The sequence below is a fragment of the Pongo pygmaeus genome, chromosome 7 (genome assembly GCF_028885625.2).
Source record: "Pongo pygmaeus isolate AG05252 chromosome 7, NHGRI_mPonPyg2-v2.0_pri, whole genome shotgun sequence".
NCBI classification, from domain to species: domain Eukaryota; kingdom Metazoa; phylum Chordata; class Mammalia; order Primates; family Hominidae; genus Pongo; species Pongo pygmaeus.
This window is the reverse complement of record NC_072380.2, coordinates 10,009,141-10,030,038: the sequence shown is the minus strand read 5'-3', so window position 1 is coordinate 10,030,038 and position 20,898 is coordinate 10,009,141. Positions and strand designations below refer to the sequence as shown.

The following is a 20,898-nucleotide window of genomic DNA, read 5'->3' as shown; positions in this document are numbered from 1 at the left end:
ATGCACTCTCGGCACCATGTGCTAGAGTGAGATAAGACCAGAGATTCTGTCCTCAGCACCTTATCAGCTTTTCCTGCCACTTTCCAGAGCAGACAGCACCATGGCGGGCAACGAACGAAGCTAGCTGAAGGGGGGCTGGGTGTGCGAGTGGCTTGGGGACTGCAGGGAGCGAGGTAGGCAGGGTGTAGAATGAGAAAAGGAAGGAGAAGAGGTTCTTCATGTATCTTAAAATGGTTTGGTCCCCCCAAAATTGCCTTTTTTTTTTTTTAAACACATGGATTTTGCATCTCTGTTGGAACTGCAGCAACTAGGAGAGATGTTTTTATAAGGACTTCCGTTCTGGTTAGAATGAACCACCACTTTCATTGCTTCGTGCCCTGCCCGTCACTGCCTTGTGCGACTGGCTCCTGGGCACGTAGCACAGGATGAATCTGCTATCAGATGCTCCGTGGAAAGACTGCGGGGCCCAGGTTGCAGAGCAGTTGCCTTCCACTGGCACGCAAGCCTCATCTGCACACCCAGCAATCTCCTGGGGCCAGGACACACTTGCTCACACGGGACAATCTGCCTCAGTGCAAAGGAACAAGGGAGGCTACGGGACACTCCTCCAAATACAGACGAATGGCATCGATGAGCTGCTTTGTTCTGCAACAAATAACATCTGTGAATCCAAGGATTACACTCTTTAGAAACCCTGGTCTTTGGGGGCTGGGTTAGGGAGGGGGTGAATATAACTCTTGGAAAAAAACCTAGACTAAGCAGGGAAATTTTAACTTATTTATGGACTCAGTTATTGATAATGAACTCATGAAAGTTCAGGTTGAGTACCCCTTATTTGAAATGCTTGGGACCAGAAGAGTTTTGGATTTTTGATTTAGGTATATTCAACCTGGAATATCAATATAAATATGCTAAATTGATATTCCAGGTTGAACATCCCTCTCGTTTTTGCAAATTGTTGTTGATGAAACCAAACCATTTGTCCTGTAAAGTTCTCTCATAATCAGATTTTTGCTGAATGTATCCCCGTGGTATAGGTTAACACATTTCTCTGTCTCATGTATCTCCTGTAGGGTTCAAGTGAGAGGCCGCCTTACTTTCTAACGGAGCACTTTTCCAATGCCAGCAGGTTGTTTTATGAAAAACTGGGCTGGATTCATGGTCTAAGTAAGTTTGGGAAACAAGCCTGTGCTATTCCTCCCTTTGATTCATAATGCATATCACCACCTGAGACACGTGGCCACTGTTAAACTTCAGAATGGCCCACATTTATTTGATCCTGGAACCCTGTTTGGTAAACACCCACTGGCATCCCATGAAATTAGTGCTCTGCTGAACTCACTTTGAAAGGGCTATTTAAACAGATAGTTCCATTATCTGGATAAAATGAGTAGTTCTCTTGTTAAATCTTACAGTTAAATCTTTGTTTTTCCCAGATTGTCCAAGAGTGTGGGCTTTTACCAATGTAAGTTTTTGCAAAAATGACAAAAGCATAGCAGGGAAGTGAAAAGAGGGCCTGGCAAGCATCCCACTATGGACGCTAGCTTGCAGAGCACCTCTGGGAGGAGAGGTTAGCTCTTTTCTAGTTATCACATGATTGAAATGGGAATGTCTGTTCCTAGGTTTAGAAAAATTACGCTTCCATTTTGAAATGGAGGGTAGCGGAGAAATAACATATCCTAAATGATGCCAAGTATGGATGTATTTTCTTTGTTTACTTTTAAGACTGCCTACAATCTAGCTGTATTTTTTAAAGGATTACGTGTAAGCAGCAAGCCCTGCAGAGTCTGACAGTGAGATGACAACTGTGAAGAAGAAAGATCCTGGGCGTCAGGTTCCACTTAAAGGCTGTGCAAAGTTCAAACCACAGAACCAAGAATAAATGTATAAAATAATCAAGTGAATAAAATATGGAATACAGAAGTCAATGGACATACAACAAAATCAAATTCAAAAAAGCAATTTCTAAAAGTGAAATGAAACAAACTTGATTCTGCAACTAGCTGGTGAAAAGCCACACAAAAAGAAATTCCAAATGACTTAAAACATAATAATTTAACTGTATAGACTGAATAGGAAATACATAAAGACAAAAAGAACTGCCACACAACCAAAACAAACCCTCTGAATCTCCCTCTCTCTTTTTTTAAAATGATCAAGTTATTGGCATTATTCTGTAACTATTGTGTGTATAATGGGAAATAAGCAAATGAGTACTGTGATATTTTAATGCTTTTATTTCTGGAACCTGTTGATTCCAGGAATCTTACCGTGGGTAAGTAAAGATAAAAGATGAGTGGGGTTAAGTACTTGTGGTACTAAATCTAATCTGGCAATATGACTATAAACTCAGGATATATTTTATCATAAAGAAATTATAGTTTTATACATGTAACAAGGCCTACAAAAGAAGACCAATCTAGGAATAAATGAACAACCCCAATGCCTAGACTGTGTCGCTAAATATCACTTACCACAAAGAAAGGAATCAGGGAGAAAGGGACGACTCCAAGTATGGGGCAGAAAATGTACACAGCGGACCTGGAAACTCTTACACTAGATTGGAAGGAAGCTATTAAATACCACTTATGGTCATGTCAACAGTACTCAGGTCATTATCTGTGTATAGAAATACCACATATTTTTGTATGTTGATCGTGTATCCTGCAACTTTACTGCATTCATTTAGTTCTAACAGTTTTCTGGTAGTCTTTGGGGTTTTCTACATATAGGATCAGGTCATCTGCAAACAAGAGATAATTTTAATTTTTCCTTTCCAATTCAGAGATCTTTTATTTCTTTTTCTCATCTAACTGTTCTTGATAGTACTTCCAGTACTATGTTGAACAGAAATGGCAAGAATGGACATCCTTGTCTTGTACCAGATCTTAGAGGGAAAGTTTTCACCTTTCCCCCCATCAGTTATGACACTAACTATGGGTTTTTCATAAACGGCCTTTATTTTGTTGAGAAATTTTCTTTCTGTACCTACACTGTTGAGAGTTTTTACCAATAAAGGATGCTGAATGCTTTTTCTGTGTTGACTGAGATGATCATGTGGTTTTGTGTTTCCATCTGTTAATATGATGCATTACATTGACTGACTTACACAGTTAAACCAGACTTGCACGCCAAGGATAAATCCCAAACAAATGAAAACCTAGCTGAAAAAGAAATCAAGAAAACAATCCCATTTATGGTAGCATCAAAAAAAAAAAAAAATCAAAATACTTAGGGATAAATTTAACATAGGAGGTAAAAGACCTGTACACTGAAAACTATAAAACACTGATGAATGAAAAAGGACACAGATAAATGGAAATATATTCCATGCTTATGAATTAAAAGAATATTATTAAAATGTCCATATTACCCAAAGCAATATACAGATTCAATGTAATCTGCCAAAATCCCAGTGGCATTCTTAATAGAAATAGAAAAAACAATCCTAAAATCCACATGGAACCACAAAAGACCTCGAATAACTGAAGTAATTCTGAGAGAGAGAAAAACAAAGCTGGAGACACCACACTTCCTGATCTAAAATTATACTACAAGCCATAGTAATTAAAACAGTATGGTACTGGCACAAAAAACAGACACACAGACCAATGGAACAGGATAGAGAACTGAAATAAATCTAAACATTTACAGTCAACTAATTTTTGACAAGAGCATGAAGAAGACACAATGGGGAAAGGATAGCCTCTTCAATAAATGGTGCTGGAAAAACTGGGTTTCTCACGTAAAAGAATGAAATTGGACCTTATCTTACAACATATACAAAAATCAACTCAAAATGGATTAAAGACCTAAACGTAAGACCTAAAACCATAAAACTCCCAGAAGAAAACACAGAAGAAAAGTTCCTTGACACTGCTTTTGGCAATAATGTTGTGGATATCACACCAAAAGCTCAGGCTACAAAAGCAAAAATATGTAAATGGGACTACATCTAACTAAAAAGCTTCTGCACAGCAGAGGAAAACAATCAACACAATGAAAAGGCAACCTATGAATTAGGGAAAAATACTTGCAGACCATGTATCTGATATAAAGTTAGTATCTAAAACTTAAAAAGAACTCATGCAACTCAATAGCAAGAAAATACATAACCTGATTTAAAAATGGGCAAAGGAGCTGGACAGGCATTTCTCAAAAGATGACATACACATGACCAAAAGATGCTCAACATCACTAACTATCAAGGAAATGTAAATCAGAACCACCATGAGGTATCACCCCACACCCATTAGGAGAGTTATTATCAAAAAGATAAGAGATAATAAGTGTTGGCAAGAGTGTGGAGAAACAGGAACCCTGTACACTGCTGGTGGGAATGCAGATTGGCATACCCTCATAGAAAACAGTGTGGAGGTTCCCAAAGGAATTAAAAATACAACTACTGTATGGCCCAGCAACCCTTCTTCTGGAAATATACCCAAAGCAAATCTAATCACCTTGTGAAGATGGCTGCACTCCCATGTTCACCGCAGCAGTTTGCATAATAGCCAAGACGTGGAAACATCCTAAGTGTCTGTCCACAGGTGAATGGATAAAGAAACTGTGGTGTGTATGTATGTATACAGCGGAATATTACTCAGCCTTTAAAAAGGAGGAGATCCTGCCATTTGCCAAGACATGGATGAACCTAGAGGACACTATGCTAAGTGAAATAAACCAGACAGGAAAGAAAAATATTGCATGATCTCACTGATAAGATGGGACAGAAATAGAGAGTAAGATAAAACGTGGTTACTGGAGCAGGGTGGGGGATGGAAATGGGGAGATGTAGGTCAAAGGATGCAAAGTAGCAGGTGTATAGGTCCCCATGCTGTACCTTAGATCTCTGCACTTCAGATCTAAGGTACGGTGTGGGGACTGTGGCTACTAAGAGTGTACTCTGTCAGGAGTTTCACTAAACGAGATTACACCTGCTCTTACCATGAAGGGAAAATGGGTAGCTATGTCACTACATATATGTAACTCATAACATGTACAGCTTTAAATATAGTCGATAAAAAAAAAAAAATTTTTTTAAGTACTTAGAGGCCAGGCGCAGTGGCTCAGGCCTGTAATCCTAGCACTTTGGGAGGCCAAGGCAGGTGGATCATCTGAGGTCGGGAGTTCAAGACCAACGTGGCCAATATGGTGAAACCCCGTCTCTACTAAAAATACAAAACTTAGCTGGGCGCAGTGGCTCACGCCTGTAATCCCAGCCACTCAGGAGGCTGAGGCAGGAGAATCACTTGAATCCAGGAGGTGGAGGAGGTTGCGGTGAGCCGAGATGGTGCCACTGCCCTTCAGCCTGGGTGACAGAGCGAGATCTGTCCAGAAAAAAAAAAAGTACTCACGAGCCAGGCTCCCATTGGGTAGAAATGGAAAATCTGATCACCAATAAAGATAATAGCTGCAATGCATTGAAACATCAAACATTTCAATTCACGAGCAATAAAAAAAGGAAAACCCTCCAGTCATCTTTGGAGAATGCTAGAGCACCTCCTGATTTGGAAATTGCTAAATAAAGGATATAAATATTTATTCTGTCTTTCCTATATGCACTGTTCCTCAGAGTAATCTACTAATAAGGGGAAATACACATTCCAAATTTCATTCTAAAAATGAAAGAGGAACAGAAAGAAATATGGAGGGAGACTCCATAGATTGAAAGAAATTTAAAAGATATTATCAACTAATTGTTAAGTGTGACCCTTATTTGAATCTTAATTCAATGAAAATGTAAAGAAAACTCAAATTTATGACATTTATGAACACTGAACTTTGAACACTTATTAATAATATGCAATTACTATAAATTTTTATAGAGTATAATGGCATTGGAGTTATACATTTTAAAAAAGAACCTCTTAACCTTTAGAGATAAATACTCAAGTACTAAAATACCTGTGGATGAAATATTGATTTCTGTGATGGATTTGTTTCAAAGTAACACAGAAAGGAGAAGTGTCTGGAGCACTTACAGACTAGCCATCAGTATGTTTGTTGTTCCCCAAAAGGACCTGTGCTTTCAAGAACCCGTGTCTTTGCAGATATGGTCTTTTTTTCTCTCTGGAAAGCCTCTGAACCTGCCAGTTGCTGCTCCTTCAAGACACATACAAAGGTTATTTTCCTTGATCTCTGCAAGCTGAATCCAGTGCTGCATCACATATGCCCCCAGTCCTCTGGCACAGCACTCAAGGCCTTTGCTCCAGTTGACTGTGAATGTCCCAGACTTCCTGACGAGGTTGGGAACAGGGATTACACCTCACCCATTTAATCATCTGTCATGCAATAATGCTACTGGGTAGCAAGAAAAACATCTGAGTTAAGTAGGAAAAGGAATTGGAGGGGAGAGGGAACCAGATAGGAAGAAAATGATTAAAGTATTATTACTCAGAACTATGAAATAATGAGATACTACCCTGAAGGGAGTCATTCTAAGACTATAGCCTTGTGTAAAGACACTGAGTCAATTCAAGCCTGATCCTAACATTTTAAGACATAGATGACTAGAAAGTAGGCTCTGTTTATGGATCACTTGTAACTTCAACTCAAAGACAGCTGATTTTATTCACTAATGTTAAGAAGGTGCCTCCACAGTGTGAGCCTAACAGTGGTTAAAGCCTTGTAACAATCTCTATAAGGAGTCTAAAATAAACTCTGACCAATGATGATAATGTGTCATATATCACGATTAATCCAATTTAGAGTACCTGAGGTCCATTAAAAAACAAAATAATGTGAAAGTCATGCTTCTGCCTATATAATAACACACAGATCTCCAGAGCAGGGAGGACACAAGGGATGAGAGTGAGGAGGCTGATCTAAAATGAAATGACTGATTTAACTAAACGAATAATGTCACTGTTTTACTTTATAAAGCACATCATACATTTTAGAAGACTTATAAGTGGCTTTCCTTAGGATCACAAAGTAAGCAGGCACACAAATCCAATCTGAAACTTTAACAATTTGGGAATCAGAATTGGATAAATTATTTTAAAGCTGATAATCTACTTACAAGTTTCAGTGCTACCTAGAAATAAAAGAAAACTAACTGCACTGATTCCCCAAGTCTCCTCAACAATTTCCTATAAAAGCTATGTTCCTTTTAGAAAGGGTGCTGACACGAAATGTTCAGATTTACTTAGGTAAAGTAGCTTTCTCAGGTCAGCTTTTCTGCTTGCAGAAAAATAAACCTCACAAAACGTAGTTTACCGAAAGGCATAAAGTAAGTTTAAGCACTTGTTAAAAAGCTATTTGGAGTTCAGGCCCACAGAATGCTTCAAAACCAGTCAGGTAAAATTTAAAACCTCCATGTGGTTTCAAGAGTCAGAATGTGAATTACAGGAGCCTGGACTAAAGTTAGGGGACAGAGGTGACAGGAGGGGGGATGTCATTACTGCTACTACTTTGCTTAAAGCAAGCCTTTTTGATGCAGAAAAGATAAACTTGTCAAAGAACAACAGATGACAAATCAGAGACTAAAACATTTCAGCCTTGTGCTCTTTGGCAGAGACTGCCCGCTGTTCGAAGAAATACAAACTCTGAGTGAACTTCCTAGAGGCTCAGGTGGCTTCAGATAAGAATTAACAGAACCTTGAGAAACAGAAAAACCTACCAGCACTCTGATCCCTAATAAACATAAAGAGCATATCATTTAAATCTTACCAAGGAAAAAAACTTCTTTTTAGAAAATTCCCATAAAGTTCTAAGCTAGTTCAAGATTGTGTTTTAAACAGAAATTTCTTGTTGTTACAAAGTAGTTCCAATGGAATTATATAAGATTACAATTTAATGACAGATAAGCATCAAGAGATATTCTAAACTACACTTACAGCTATTAAGGAAATCCTACTAACTTCAGGCTAAGTTTAAGCTGCTTCTTGCATTATTCTATGGAAGGATTGGCCTAGCAAGTTAACCCATCAGAATCTTATTTTAATACTTTACTTTAGAACCAGTCTACGAAAAGACAAGATTCTTAGACTCCATCCAATAATGCTTCAGTGATAAATTATCCAAATGACTTAATTACAAACAGTTTGAATTACAAAGAACTCCTAAGGCACAGGAAAATGTTTATTTAAATTACTATAAAAAAAACACTTTCAGGTAGCTTCAAGCAATAGGATAACACTCACTTATACAAACATTTGCTGTACTAATTACAATTAGTTCTTATTATAGCAATCCCACTGGGACAGTTTGAACAATACGCTGGGGTTGAAGCTGTTTTTTCCTCTAGAACGAAAGTTCTTAAACCCCAAACTCAAATAAGAAAGATCTTAAATACAAATGCTTTTCACAACACTGAACTAACTCATGTTGAAAGACCGATTTTTAAGTACCCAGTGTGTGGAGGTCTGTTGCTTGTGTATGTATACCTACATATACGTGTGTACAGCACCCCACTCCATGTAAGGAAAAAACACTACATACTCTAACGGAACACAAATAGTGTACTGAGAATAGTTCTTTTCTCTTTAGCTAGACAAGTGTTTAGGTTTGTTACCATGAAAATCAAATTAAAGATGGAAGAATTAGCTACCTGAAAAGATTCTGGACTGGGTATATCACTACCAGATTAAGGGAGTTTATTATGTGGCAAGTGCAGAGCTAGGCCACGGTGAGTAAAAGGGAGGCAGTCACTTTCCTCACTGAGGACATCCAGGTTGTATGTGGATCCACTAGTGCCTTTGGTTTATAATCCTTCATTTTTCACATTTTCATCGATTCAAAATGCCTTGTTATCTTAAAAAATTATTCTTAAACATTTGTTCACTTCCTTGCCAATATATTTAAAGAGATGTTACATTTTAGGTGAATTTCTTGGGACTGATAAACCTGATAATTGAACATCAGAGTTAGGTCTATAAATGGCATCAATACCTTCCTGAAGCCAATACAAAAGTGAAGAGGCCTTCTTATTCTCTTGCATGGTTGGCTCTCTCTACAACACCAAGTAGTGTGGCTGTCTTGGAAAACAGGGGAATGGTGCCAGTAAAAGTGGGGAGTTGCACGGTTCAAACATGACATTTCCTAAGCAAGGGGAGCCAAGACAGTGTGAGCAGAACTATAACCCTGAGAAAGAAAGAAAAAGTCCCAAGTCTCAGAGTGGCTGCAGCATAGGCAGGACCCCTCCAGCCTACTTTAGGAAAATTAAGCATGAGCTATGCCCCAGAAGGGCTCACCCCACAGGGTTGGACCCTGTGACTGGTCAATGCAGGGGCACAAAGACTGCCCCCTCCAAAGATCTGGGGCAGTTGGGAAGAGCTCCCTGTGGAGTCAGCTGAAAACTTCAGTGTATACCGCAGGCCAAATCCTCTCCCTGTGTAATCTTGCTTCCTCCCTCTTGCTCCCCCAGAAAGCAGTCCTGAAAGCACCCCTAGGAACTTTCTGCAGGCCAACTCCCAGGAACCAACCTGCAACTGCACTTGCACCCAGTGCCTCTCCCCAGACAGCCCTCAGCTAGTGGCAGATTGCACCCCACTGTGGACCCCTAATGGGGAGCATGTCTATTCGACTGTCTTTGAACATTTTTAAGACTCCCAAGTAGCCCCCCCGATCTCACTAAATTATCTCGTGAGGGAACAATTACTGTGCGTGTGGAAGGGTAGGCAACAAGTATTCTGGTTGCAAAACGACATACATTTTAACAGTTTGACTCTTACCCAATTTTTCCCATGAGCTGTTATTTTTATATTTTTGTAAAATATTTTTCACGAATGCATAAATAGCAGAAATGTCTATATTTGACATATTATATATATAAATGTATTTATATATATATACACATACACATATTTTATGCGCACACACACACACACACACACACACTTTTTTTTTTTTTTTCAAGAGACAGAGTTTTGCTCTATCACCAGGCTGGAGAGCAGTGGCGCAAACACAGCTCACTGTAGCCTCGAATTCCTGGGCTCAAGCAATCCTCCCACCACAGCCCCACGAGGAGCTGGGACTATAAGCGCGTGCACCACCACACTCAGCTAATTTTTAAATTTTTTGTAGAAATGGGATCTTGCTAGGTTGCCCGGGCTGGTCTCCAACTCCTGGGCTCAAGCAATCCCGCCTCAGCCTCCCAAAGTGCTCGGATTACAGGCGTGAGCTACCATGCTTGGCTGACATATCTTCTATTTGACATTAGCATTTTGAAAGAGTTTACAATATTATTATCTTTCAGATTACACTGTAAGCTATGTGACGGCAAGAACCATTTACCTTTTGGTAAAGAGCCACACAAGGGAAATTAAGGATAAATGTGGATTCAGCAGGGATGGTAATCTATGTGGTAAAATGAGTCAGTGTAGGGTCTCTTTATGAAATGAATACATTAAAGCCCACTGGGAAGGTGAAATCAACAAAATTCAGGACATGGGAAATTCTGTAAGAAAAGGAACCCAAAGTGACTTCAACAGTAAACTGCAAAGAAAAAAGAGAGAAGGAATGAAAACCTATTGGTTAAGAGAGTCTGAAAGACATTATCAATTAATCTATAATATACAGATCTTGTTAGATTCAAATACATATTCAAAGTAAAAAGTTATTAGACAGCTGGGGAAACTTGAACACTGACTGGATTTGATGATACTGAGAAACTGTGGTTAATTTTTTTAGGTGTGATAACAATACTGTGATTGTGTGTTATGGAGTCCTTATTTTTTAGATATATAATACGCACAGGTAGAATGATGTGATGTGTAGGAATTGCTTCAGTAATGGGAAAGAGGGGTAGGAGTACAGCTGGAATGAGGCTGGCCACGAATTGATCATTGTTAAGCTGGGCACCGGGCACAGACAGATTCCTTTATTATTCTCTCTACTTTTACACACATGTAAAATTCTCCATAAGCAACAGTTTGAAAAAGTGAACGTAGGCCTAGTCACAGTGGCTCACATCACTTTGGGAGGCCAAGGCGGGCGGATCACATGAGACCACGAGTTGGAGACCAGCAGTTGGAGACATGGTGAAACCCTGTCTCTATTAAAAATACAAAAAAATCAGCTGGGCGTGGTGGTGTGTGCCTGCAATCCCAGCTGCTCAGGAGGCTGAGGCAAGAGAATCGCTTGAAACCGGGAGGCAGAGGTTGCAGTGAGCGAAGATCGTGCCACTGCACTCTACCTTGGAAGACAGAGCAAGACCCTGTCTCAAAAAAAAAAAAAAGGAAAAAAAAGTGAATGTATATCTGTTGGTATAATATCATTAGAGTTTTTCCTGGAATGCAGTAAGTAACCCAAGGCATCTGTGTCTAAGTGAAAGTGGTCACAGAAAGTGGCCTACCTGAAGCCTGGCAGTTCCATTATCCTAGGAGAAATCATCGTGGACTCTCGCAGAAAAACAAGGCTGAGAGGAAGCCAACCAAGGCAGAAAGGTGACCCCATCTGTGCGCTGACTCAGACAGCAAAGCGGTGGGTTTCCCTTATGAGATCATGGATTGGCCGCCAGCAAACGCTACTAATGTTAGAACAGGGTTTTTCCCTGAAAGAGTCACAATTCCTCTCCCTGGCAAAACAGGAACTGGTCCTAACAGGAATATTATGTAATACCAGAACTGAGGAGCTCAGGAAAAGCAGGATGAGGGTGGGGGTGGGGGTGGAAGAGCAGAGCCCTCTGTGGGAGCGTAAAAGGGACAAGCCCAGTACCGGCGTCCTGCCAGCCTCCCCTTCCCTCCTGCAGCGCCTTCCCTCCCGGGATGAGCAGGCATCTCATAGGCAGACAGAACATGGAGCAGGAATAAAAGAATCCCACCTTCTCCAAGGCTGATGGTAACTGACCACGTAACTACAGTGCAACTGAGGGGACCCTGCATAGACAGAAGATAGGCCAGCGAGATGAGGAGCCATGCTGGATGAGCATCCTTTTTTTCCAGATGTAATAAGGTATAAGTGACCGAGGAAAACTCTATGTTTAAGGTGTGTCATGTGATGTTTTGACCTACATATACATAGTGAAATGATCCCCACAGTCAAGCTAATTAACACATGCATCACTTCTCACAGTTACCTTTGGGAGTGGTGAGGACACCTAAGATCTACTTTCTTACCAAATTTCGAGTACACAGTGTGTTCTTATTAACTGTGGTCAACATACTGTATGTTAGGTCTCCAGAACTTACCCATCTTAGCCTCTGTCCAGAGGGGAGCTCCCTTTGCAATGTAGAGATGGCAGTGGTCAAAAGAGTAGCATTTTAGGAATGTCCTCAAATAGCACAGGGACCATAAACAACACATGTCACAGGCCCAGTGGCAGAGCCAAAAACGCAAGCTGCTAAAGAGACAAAACGTGTTCAATTGTTTTTCAAGTTCAATATTGTCCGTATCCGATGACCCTGCTTTTGAGACAGACAGGAAGGGTACACACCACTGAGACCACACGCACACACCTCCATGTGCCCAGCTTTTCACTGCGGTTATCTCTGGCTGTTTGGATCACAGATTTTTCCCCCTTCTTCCTAATGTACTATGTATAGGTCATGGTTTTTCTAGAGTGGACAGGTACTGCTTTTATAATTTAAAAATATTTGAAATTAAAACTCACACCGAAAAAACCCCACAAGCCTAGGGCAGAGTGCTCTCTCTGTGAGGACAACTGCATTCAGGAGGCCAGGATGCTGTCACAGCCAAGCGGCAGGTGCTGACCCTCAGGTCGACAAGACACAGGTGGAGGCGCCGTCTGCACTCACTCTCAGGACTCAGGTTCCTTCATCTCTTTCCCTTCCAGAAGGTCCCCATGCTTCTCTCAAGGTTCCTCCCCCACTACACCCCACTGGCTTGTGTCTGTAAGGGATCTAATGGGGCTGAATAAAGAAGTCTTCTAGCACAGCAAATTACAGGAAAAAGTGAGAGCGAAGGAGGCTTTTCAGGAAGTCACAACTCGATGGCAGAGAGGGCTCTGACACGCATTGATGAGTGCATGAAAGAAGTGAAGGACCTCACAGCATCAGGTCAGATGTGGAGGAAAAGTTAACAGCACGAGCAATGAGATGACAGGCAAGCGAGGGGGAGGAAGCAAAGGTGAGCCAGCAAAGGCTTCACATCCAGAGCTGCTCCCATCTGCACGTCTGCCCTGCCGTGCGTTCCTCTCCCGGGAGCCGTGTCACCATCCATCCAAGCTGTTGGAGCCTCAACTCGTCCATACTGTCGGCCCCCAATCCTGGGGCCTCGACCTGCCAGCATGCCTCCACCAAGCTGCCCCTTTCTCTTTGGGTCTTGCCACCACTGAGCAGCTCAGGCTGAGGCCCAGGCTCGGGCTCTGGCATCCTCTGGAACAGCAACCTCTACCTGCCTGCCTCAGTCTGGCCCCTCCTTGCCCTCTTCATTCTTAGTGCTTTATCTCTGCTGCTAAAATGGATCTTTCTAAAATGCAAAAGCAACCAGCCCCGTCCCATACTTCAAAGCCCCAGGAGCTCTCAAGTACACGCAAAACATACAGTCTATGCTCCCTGCAGATGTCTAATGGGGGCTCTCAGGGGAAAAAAATCCCCCTCCCTCCCCCACTTTTTCTTGAGACAGAGTATCCCACTGTTGCCTGGGCTGGAGTACAAAGGTGCGATCTTGGCTCACTGCAACCTCTGCTTCCCAGGTTCATGTGATTCTCCTGCCTCAGCCTCCCGAGTAACTGGGATTACAGGTGCGCACCACCACACCTGGCTAATTTTTTGTATTTTTAGTAGAGATGGGGTTTCACTATGTTGGCCAGTCTGGTCTCGAATTCCTGACCTCGTGATCTGCCTACCTCGTGATCTGCCTGCCTCGGCCTCCCAAAGTGCTGGGATGACAGGCATGAGCCACCACGCCCAGCCAAAATCCCCCCTTTTTAGATCCTCAGCTTATTTTTCAACACCCACCTGAAAAGTCAAAATTAATTCATAACAAGACTCTTTTTTACAACATCCAGCTGCAGCTAAAGCATCTGAAGCCTCCAGCGACTCCCGTCCCTCCTCGGTGGAAGCACACATTGCAAATGCTCTGCACACAGCATCCTTGGGTCACTGCAGGTACAGTATGAAGTGACCAGCTTAGGGACGGCAGCTGCTCCAGGCTCCTGGCCGTGACAAGGGCTGAGGGGATCAACCCCTCAGATCACCAACAATCCTCTTGTGGCATGCCAGCTGGTAAACTCCGCCTAAGAATAAAGGGGACCGTTGAAACCTGCTTGTGAAGCTACAGTTAGAATTTAGGCTTCAGTGCAAAGTTGGAAACATAGCTATATTCTTTTAAAAGGACTGGTGGGTTATTTTGGTTTGGGGAGTTCCAGCCCCCATCTTTGTGGCTGCTGCTCATGTGCTTGGGGGATCTGCTGGCCCCCTGGCTTTCTAGAGAGAGTCTGACTACAAACTCTAAACCCTGGAAGAGATGCCAGGGTGGTGGCGGCGACCTCTCTCCAGCACCAAAGGACTCGCATTTGGCCTGTGGTGCTGCCGCGGTTCCTGCCTGGGAGCGGGGAGACAGCCTACCTCTTCCAGGCTGACCAGAAGCGTGTAGCTTTTGAAGGCCCTGAGACCCCCAGGACAACATGCCCCATCTCAGTCTCTCCACAGAGGTGCCAGTTACACCTGGGAGTGATGAGACTCTTAACTCTCTGTGCTGGCCAGGAGCGCCCCCTCTCTCCGGCTCAGGACCAGCAAGGGTAGCGCTGGAGCTTGTCTGTATTACGATCAGCTATTGGAGTCTGAGTCTCTGGATAAAGGTCCAGCTATTTAGAGACCTACAGAATTATCCTCTCATTGGATGACAGCAGGCCCCGAAGACGTGCTGGCCTCGGTCTCCCCGCACTCTCCGCGCTGGATGGGCCTGCAGCTGCAGGTTCCTCTCCGCCCTCTTTCCACTTCACGTCCACATCCCGCTGCTACTTCTGCTTGAAAAACCTCCTGCATCTTCTCTTACTGACCCTTTTGTCCTTTATGGATTAGCAAGGACAACACCTCCGCCAGGAGGGCAGGAACCCACATGAGAGGGAGATGCCCCGGGGGCCACATTCACGCCTTGCCTCCAGCTCAACAGTTACCAAACTGCATCAAAATCATTGACCGTCCCTCCCCCATGACGCTGTGCGCTCCCTGAAGGAAGAGACTGTGCCTCTTCTTCACAGACCATGGTTAAGAGCGCCTGGCACCTGGCACCTCTCAAGAGTGGTTCTGGGAGAAATGGATGAAGTAAAGCAGATTTACAACAAACAGAAACACTCTCAGGGACGGAATTCCTGAAAGATTTGCAGGTGGCACACCACATACACGCCGCCGGTACTCTGGCAAAGGTATTTTTAGCATCTTGAGATTGAATGGTTGTATCTACAGGTGACTGTAATAGGGAAAAAAGAATTACTTCAGGGACAAGATTAATTGCTGTGATGTGATAAACAGCAGTCTACATTGTATTCCTCATGGGATAGCTGTCACTTGTATGAATTACTCAGCTCATAATGTTTACTATGTTAGTTAGTGTGAGTACACACAATACACCATCTCATTATCTGAGATTCCCCCTTACCTCTCCCAGACAAGCAGCTTTCATTTCCAGGTGGAAGGTGACCGCACACTGCACCTCAGCCCTTGTCCAGACTTTCTTGCTCCACTTCCATGGATTTGCTAGATCCTGCTCCCCATGAACGTGTTTCCTGGCGTGCCATTTTGACCCCTGCTAACATCTGCTGAGTGCCTACTATGCGCGAACGCTCTGCTAGGGGCAGAGACACATGATAACGAAAGCATGATCTTCCCCTTGAGGTGCTTCAAGAAGTGTAAGCTTGAAGAGCTCCTGTCCCCAAGTCTGTAACTCCTAGTGTCTGCACCCTCTAAACTATTTTAACAAGCATATTATCTACATGATGCTCAATTAACTGGTCTACAAACCAAATTATTATTGACAAGTTCTTCTAGCCAAGAGTTATGCTCCTGAGCTTAGTTTGCCCAAATGTTTTCACCTAGACCGGGGTGTCCAATCTTTTGGCTTCCCTAGGCCACGCTGGAAGAAGAAGAATTGTCTTGGGCCATCCATAAAATACACTAACACTAATGACAGCTGATGTGCTATTAAAAAAAAAATTGCAAAAATATCTCACAACATTTTAAGAGACTTTACGAATTTGTGTTGGGCCACATTCAAAGCCGCCCTGGGCAGCATGCAGCCCACCGGCCATGGGCTGGACAAACTTGACCTAGACCATTACCTTTCTACCAAAAAGCTTCTAAGGAATTAATGCTAAAGAAAGGACACAGACGTCCACTGGAACGGGGGCATTTGTTTTAATTTTAATTATGAAAGGTCATTAATTTCAATAGCCAGAAAAAATAAATAAAAGACCTTACTTGAAAAATAAAAGTAGAGTGAATTTACCAACCGTTTTGCCTCAGAGATCTCTGTCAAAGCAGCAACATGAATACACTTAATGCTGTTGTAACAAATCATGACAACATGAGTCACTGAGGAGCCTTTTAGTATATTCCTTATGACCTGTACAGATTTAACTTAAGATAAACTTCAAACAAATATTGCAATGGGTATCTAGTAACAGATTCAAAGAGGCGGCAAAATAATTCCACTGGGGTGTGTAAAAGCTACGCTGCTCAACATAGCTTTTGTGTAAGAAGATAACGACATTCAAAGATCTGTAATGTTTTTAAATTTGAACAAATGTAAAATGTTTTAAAAAATGGACTTGCTAGTTGCTAAGCAGTTGTCATCACCAGAATAACTCTCTTCATTAATTTTTCTCTTCAAAAGTGAGAACGTTATGAAGTGCAATGAAGGGGTATTTTTAGAAATGGGCTCAGATGAACCAAAATATTAATGCGCAATCATTGGTAATCTATCACGATTAAAATTTTAAATTACAATTTTTTAAAGATAAAATTTTAAATTACATTTTAAAACATACAGATCTTAAAATTTCAAATATCTCCTTTAACTTACACAGAAAAGTAACTTTTGTTTATTCACAAAAAGTAGCTTCATCATGTGTTGACTTAAAATATCTGAACAGTATTACAAAGTAAAAAGGAGCAAACCCTTCGCCTGTTGCTATCTTTTTTTTTTGAGAAGGAGTTTCGTTCTTCTTGCCCAGGCTGGAGTGCACTAGCGCAATCTCGGCTCACTGCAACACCTCCGCCTTCCGGTTTCAAGTGATTCTCCCGCCAAGTAGCTGGGATTACAGGCGCCTGCCACCACGTCTGGCTAATTTTTGTATTTTTAGTAGAGACGGGGTTTCACCACGTTGGCCAGGCTGGTCTCGAACTCCTGACCTCGTGATCCGCCCGCCTCGGCTTCCCAATGTGCTGGGATTACAGGCATTAGCCACTGAGCTCAGCTGCTGTTACTACTTTTAAATGAGTGGGAAGATGCATTCAAATTAGACTTTTAGGGTTTTAAAACTAAAATCTGAGTGCATGTATGTTTTTAAGATTGCATTTTGTTTTTAGTGACATCAGTGTAACAAGTGCTCTGAAGTCCTCCCAGGAACAGAAAGACCATTTATCTACTGTATTTATTCAGGGCAAGCTTCCTGTCTGTGTCAGACTGAGAGATTTAACATTGCTGAAGAACGCAGGTGGTGATAAAGCAGGGTGACGCTAGAAATGAACACCTTACATGTTTCCAAATACTTTTAAATAAAAGGACAAATATTATACTCATCTAGAAAGTGGGTATGCATTCAGAGAATCAGAAGATAAAATCCAAAAGCTTCTTGACTTTATAAATGCAAAATTCTAAGATTAATTCATTAAAAAAAAAATCACTTGGTTGGGTGAAAATCCTAATATCAAAGTAAGAAAATTCACCAAATCTCCATGGCTAAGGATTATCAAACCTCTGCCTCTGCCAAGTTCAGTTCATAGCAATGTCTTTGACCTGGCTACAAACAGAGGGCTTGGCTTGCTCCCAGGCTGTCTTTCTTAGCTGCTCTAATCAATGAAGCAGAAAGGGTCCTTTCTAAAGATGCCGGCAAAATTTTTAACAATCAACGTCACCTTAAGTAAAAATTAAAAGTCTCTCTCCCCCACACCAAGATGGAGTGTTGCTCTGTCGCCCAGGCTGGAGTGCTGTGGCGCGATCTCGGCTCAGTGCAACCTCCGCCTCCTGGGTTCAAGTGATTCTCCTGCCTCAGCATCCCAAGTAGCTGGGACCACAGGCACACACTACCATGCCTGGCTAATTTTTGTATTCTTAGTAGAGATGGGGTTTCACCATGTTGGCCAGGCTGGTCTCAAACTCTTGACCTCGTGATCCGCCTGCCTTGGCCCAATAAAAGTCTTTAACTTGTGACTTTATGACTTATTTTTATAGTCACTGCTTGTAAGAAAAAATCCCAAGACTCTCAAAGCATACTGTATTACCTAAATAGGTAAAGTTAAAAGTAAAGTGATCTCACTTTTTAAACCAAAATCTGTTAGGGAATGCCAAATATTATGACAGTTAGCAAAAAACAACAAAAAGGCCCTATTCACAAATCCCATTTGATTTTTTCTTTTCATGATGCCTAAGCTTCTGTCCCATTTAACTGAACAAAGATCTATATGGATGAATAAAATAGAGTCATTGCTTTAGTTGCCTAAAGGTGGTTTAAGACAAACTATTATCGTCACAGAAGAAAGGTACAGGTGTTTCAAAAAGCGAACTGGCTGACAACTTTGCAGGCCAAGTGGTGAAAGAGCTTAGAGATTTGGAGAACCAGTCAGTTCAAATGATAACAGGATGGGAGATTCTGAAAAGAACAGATAATGACTTAGAAGAGCACAGAGAACATCTGCTGAGTGCAGGGAAGGAGCTTGTTTGCTCAGATAAGAGAGGCTTCCAAGGGACTGTGAGCAAAACACAAGAAACAGGGCAGCCTGGGGGAAAAGAACTTCCATCTGAAGTCAAAGACTCCAGGCATGTGAAAGGCACAGGATCCCCTGGGAGGAAATGGACAGTAAAAGAGGTGCGATTTGTTTAATTTCAGCCAGAGTAGAGACATCCGCAAGAATCCGATGAGTTCCATTTCTACCTCTCGTATCCAGCCTTTACCATTAAGAGTCACTCAGCTATCAGCCCCACTTCCAGAGAGCAGCTTGGGAAAGGGAATGAAGAACTCTCTGTGAGATGACAACTCAGCTGGCCAGGCATGCCTTCAGGGCTGCTGTTCTCTTTGTTTAGTTCTATTCTGATAATAGATTTCCTTTAAAAGATACAATGTTTAAAATATGGGAAGTCCTAGAAAACAAACTTGTTCACTCCAGACAGGTGATAAGAATCCATTACTCTGCCTACATTTTTTATCTGTGATTTTTTTCCCTTACTAACCTTGTGTAGCTTTCCTCAACTTATACTAAGAGCTGTTAAAAAAAAAAAGAGGGTTCCAGTCAAAAAAGTAACATTAAGTTTTCGAGATGAACCACGTTCATTACCATATAAAAGGCTCTAAGAAGGATGCAATGAAAAAAGTTGTTAAATATCTACATGTTTAATCTGTGTTTCCCAAATGTATCTGAGCATGTGACAATGACAACTATCAGCACTCTCCTCCTCCCAACCCAAACATTTACCAGCAACACTGATGGTTCCAAGGAACACGTTTTGGGAAACTGCCCTACAGCAATGCTGACAGTAAGAACCATGCAGAAGAAACAGCCCCACAGCTTGAATGGAAGCTGATCCACTCTCTGTCTCCCGTACCCTGCAACACATGTGAACCTGCAGTATGACAGAGAGTGTTGCTGCCGTGGAGGGAGAAGGGCCTGGTTTTTCGGCAGGGGTCTTCACGCTCACTAGTCTGAGTCTTCAGCCAGGTTACTTTAACCTTTGTCAGCTTCCTCATGAGTAGTTCCTACCTCTCAAGGGTTGGTGTTTCAGGGACCTAGAAGGAAACAGTGTTTCAACCGCACTCTAAAAACCAAAAGCTCCCTCAAATACAAGGCATTACTGTTGTTAGTAAGCCACTGACTGTGTGATAGAAAGGGTGTGCTGGAAGACACTTCTACTGCACTTAGCTCAAGCCGCTAGCAGAGCCTGAAACAGTCAACAGTGGCCTCTCCTGATCTCAAAGTTTTGAACACATGGTTATAGGAGACAATATTGTTTTTTAAAACAAAAAAACAGAAACAACTTTCTAAAAACAAACAGGGCTTAAGTCATGTAGATTACTGCAGCTTCAGGAATATGTGTAAGCCACTATTTTATTCAAAATAAAAAGAGGACCCCTGAATCAGATTCAGAAGAAACCTAAGCATTGAGGACCACCAGGGGCGCCTGAAATTCACTCTATTTCTAGCGCTTCATCATCACAGCAAAAGATGCCTCAAACCACCTTTTCATATCTTCATATAATTTCAAGAGAAAGAAAACAGCATATTTTCAGTCACAGAAATGTATTAACTCATAATTCATAATAATTTATTCAAAACTCTGAATTAGGAAATGGTACAGCAGGAACTAGTGACCTCTCCGCTGTGTGATGGAGAGAAGAAATCTACACTAACACAACCACGTCAGGAGAATCTCAGCCATCTACCAAGGCATGCAGGTGGGACATTCCAAGTGATGAGCTAAACAGTGCTTACTACTTCACTCTATCAGAAATAAAGCAAGTGTTCTTAAAGTGAAGAAAATAATGAAGTACTGAACTGACTTTTCAGGAGTAACAGCTACACTAGAAGTGAGGAATAGACAGGGAGACAGATTCCATCCTGGAACTGCCCCATCCACACACGCGTTTCTGGGATGTTTGTGACACGGGTAGGCTGCCTTTGAATAAACTGGTCAGCCAACATTTTTGAAAACTTAACCGAATTTCTTTTAGAGTCCATGTGGCCTCGGTAATGCTTATTAAATGCCCACTGAAGTGTGCGTGTGTGCATGCTCACATGTGTGCTGTTGAAATAATGAGAGCAGCACAGGCTCCAGCCTTGA

General features: G+C 42.0%; 1 protein-coding gene across 2 annotated transcripts in view; it reads right to left on the bottom strand.

Annotated features, from left to right (window-relative positions):
• Positions 1-20,898, bottom strand: part of PINX1 (PIN2 (TERF1) interacting telomerase inhibitor 1) — a 75,457-nt gene that overhangs the window by 11,991 nt on the left and 42,568 nt on the right. The window lies entirely within an intron of this gene.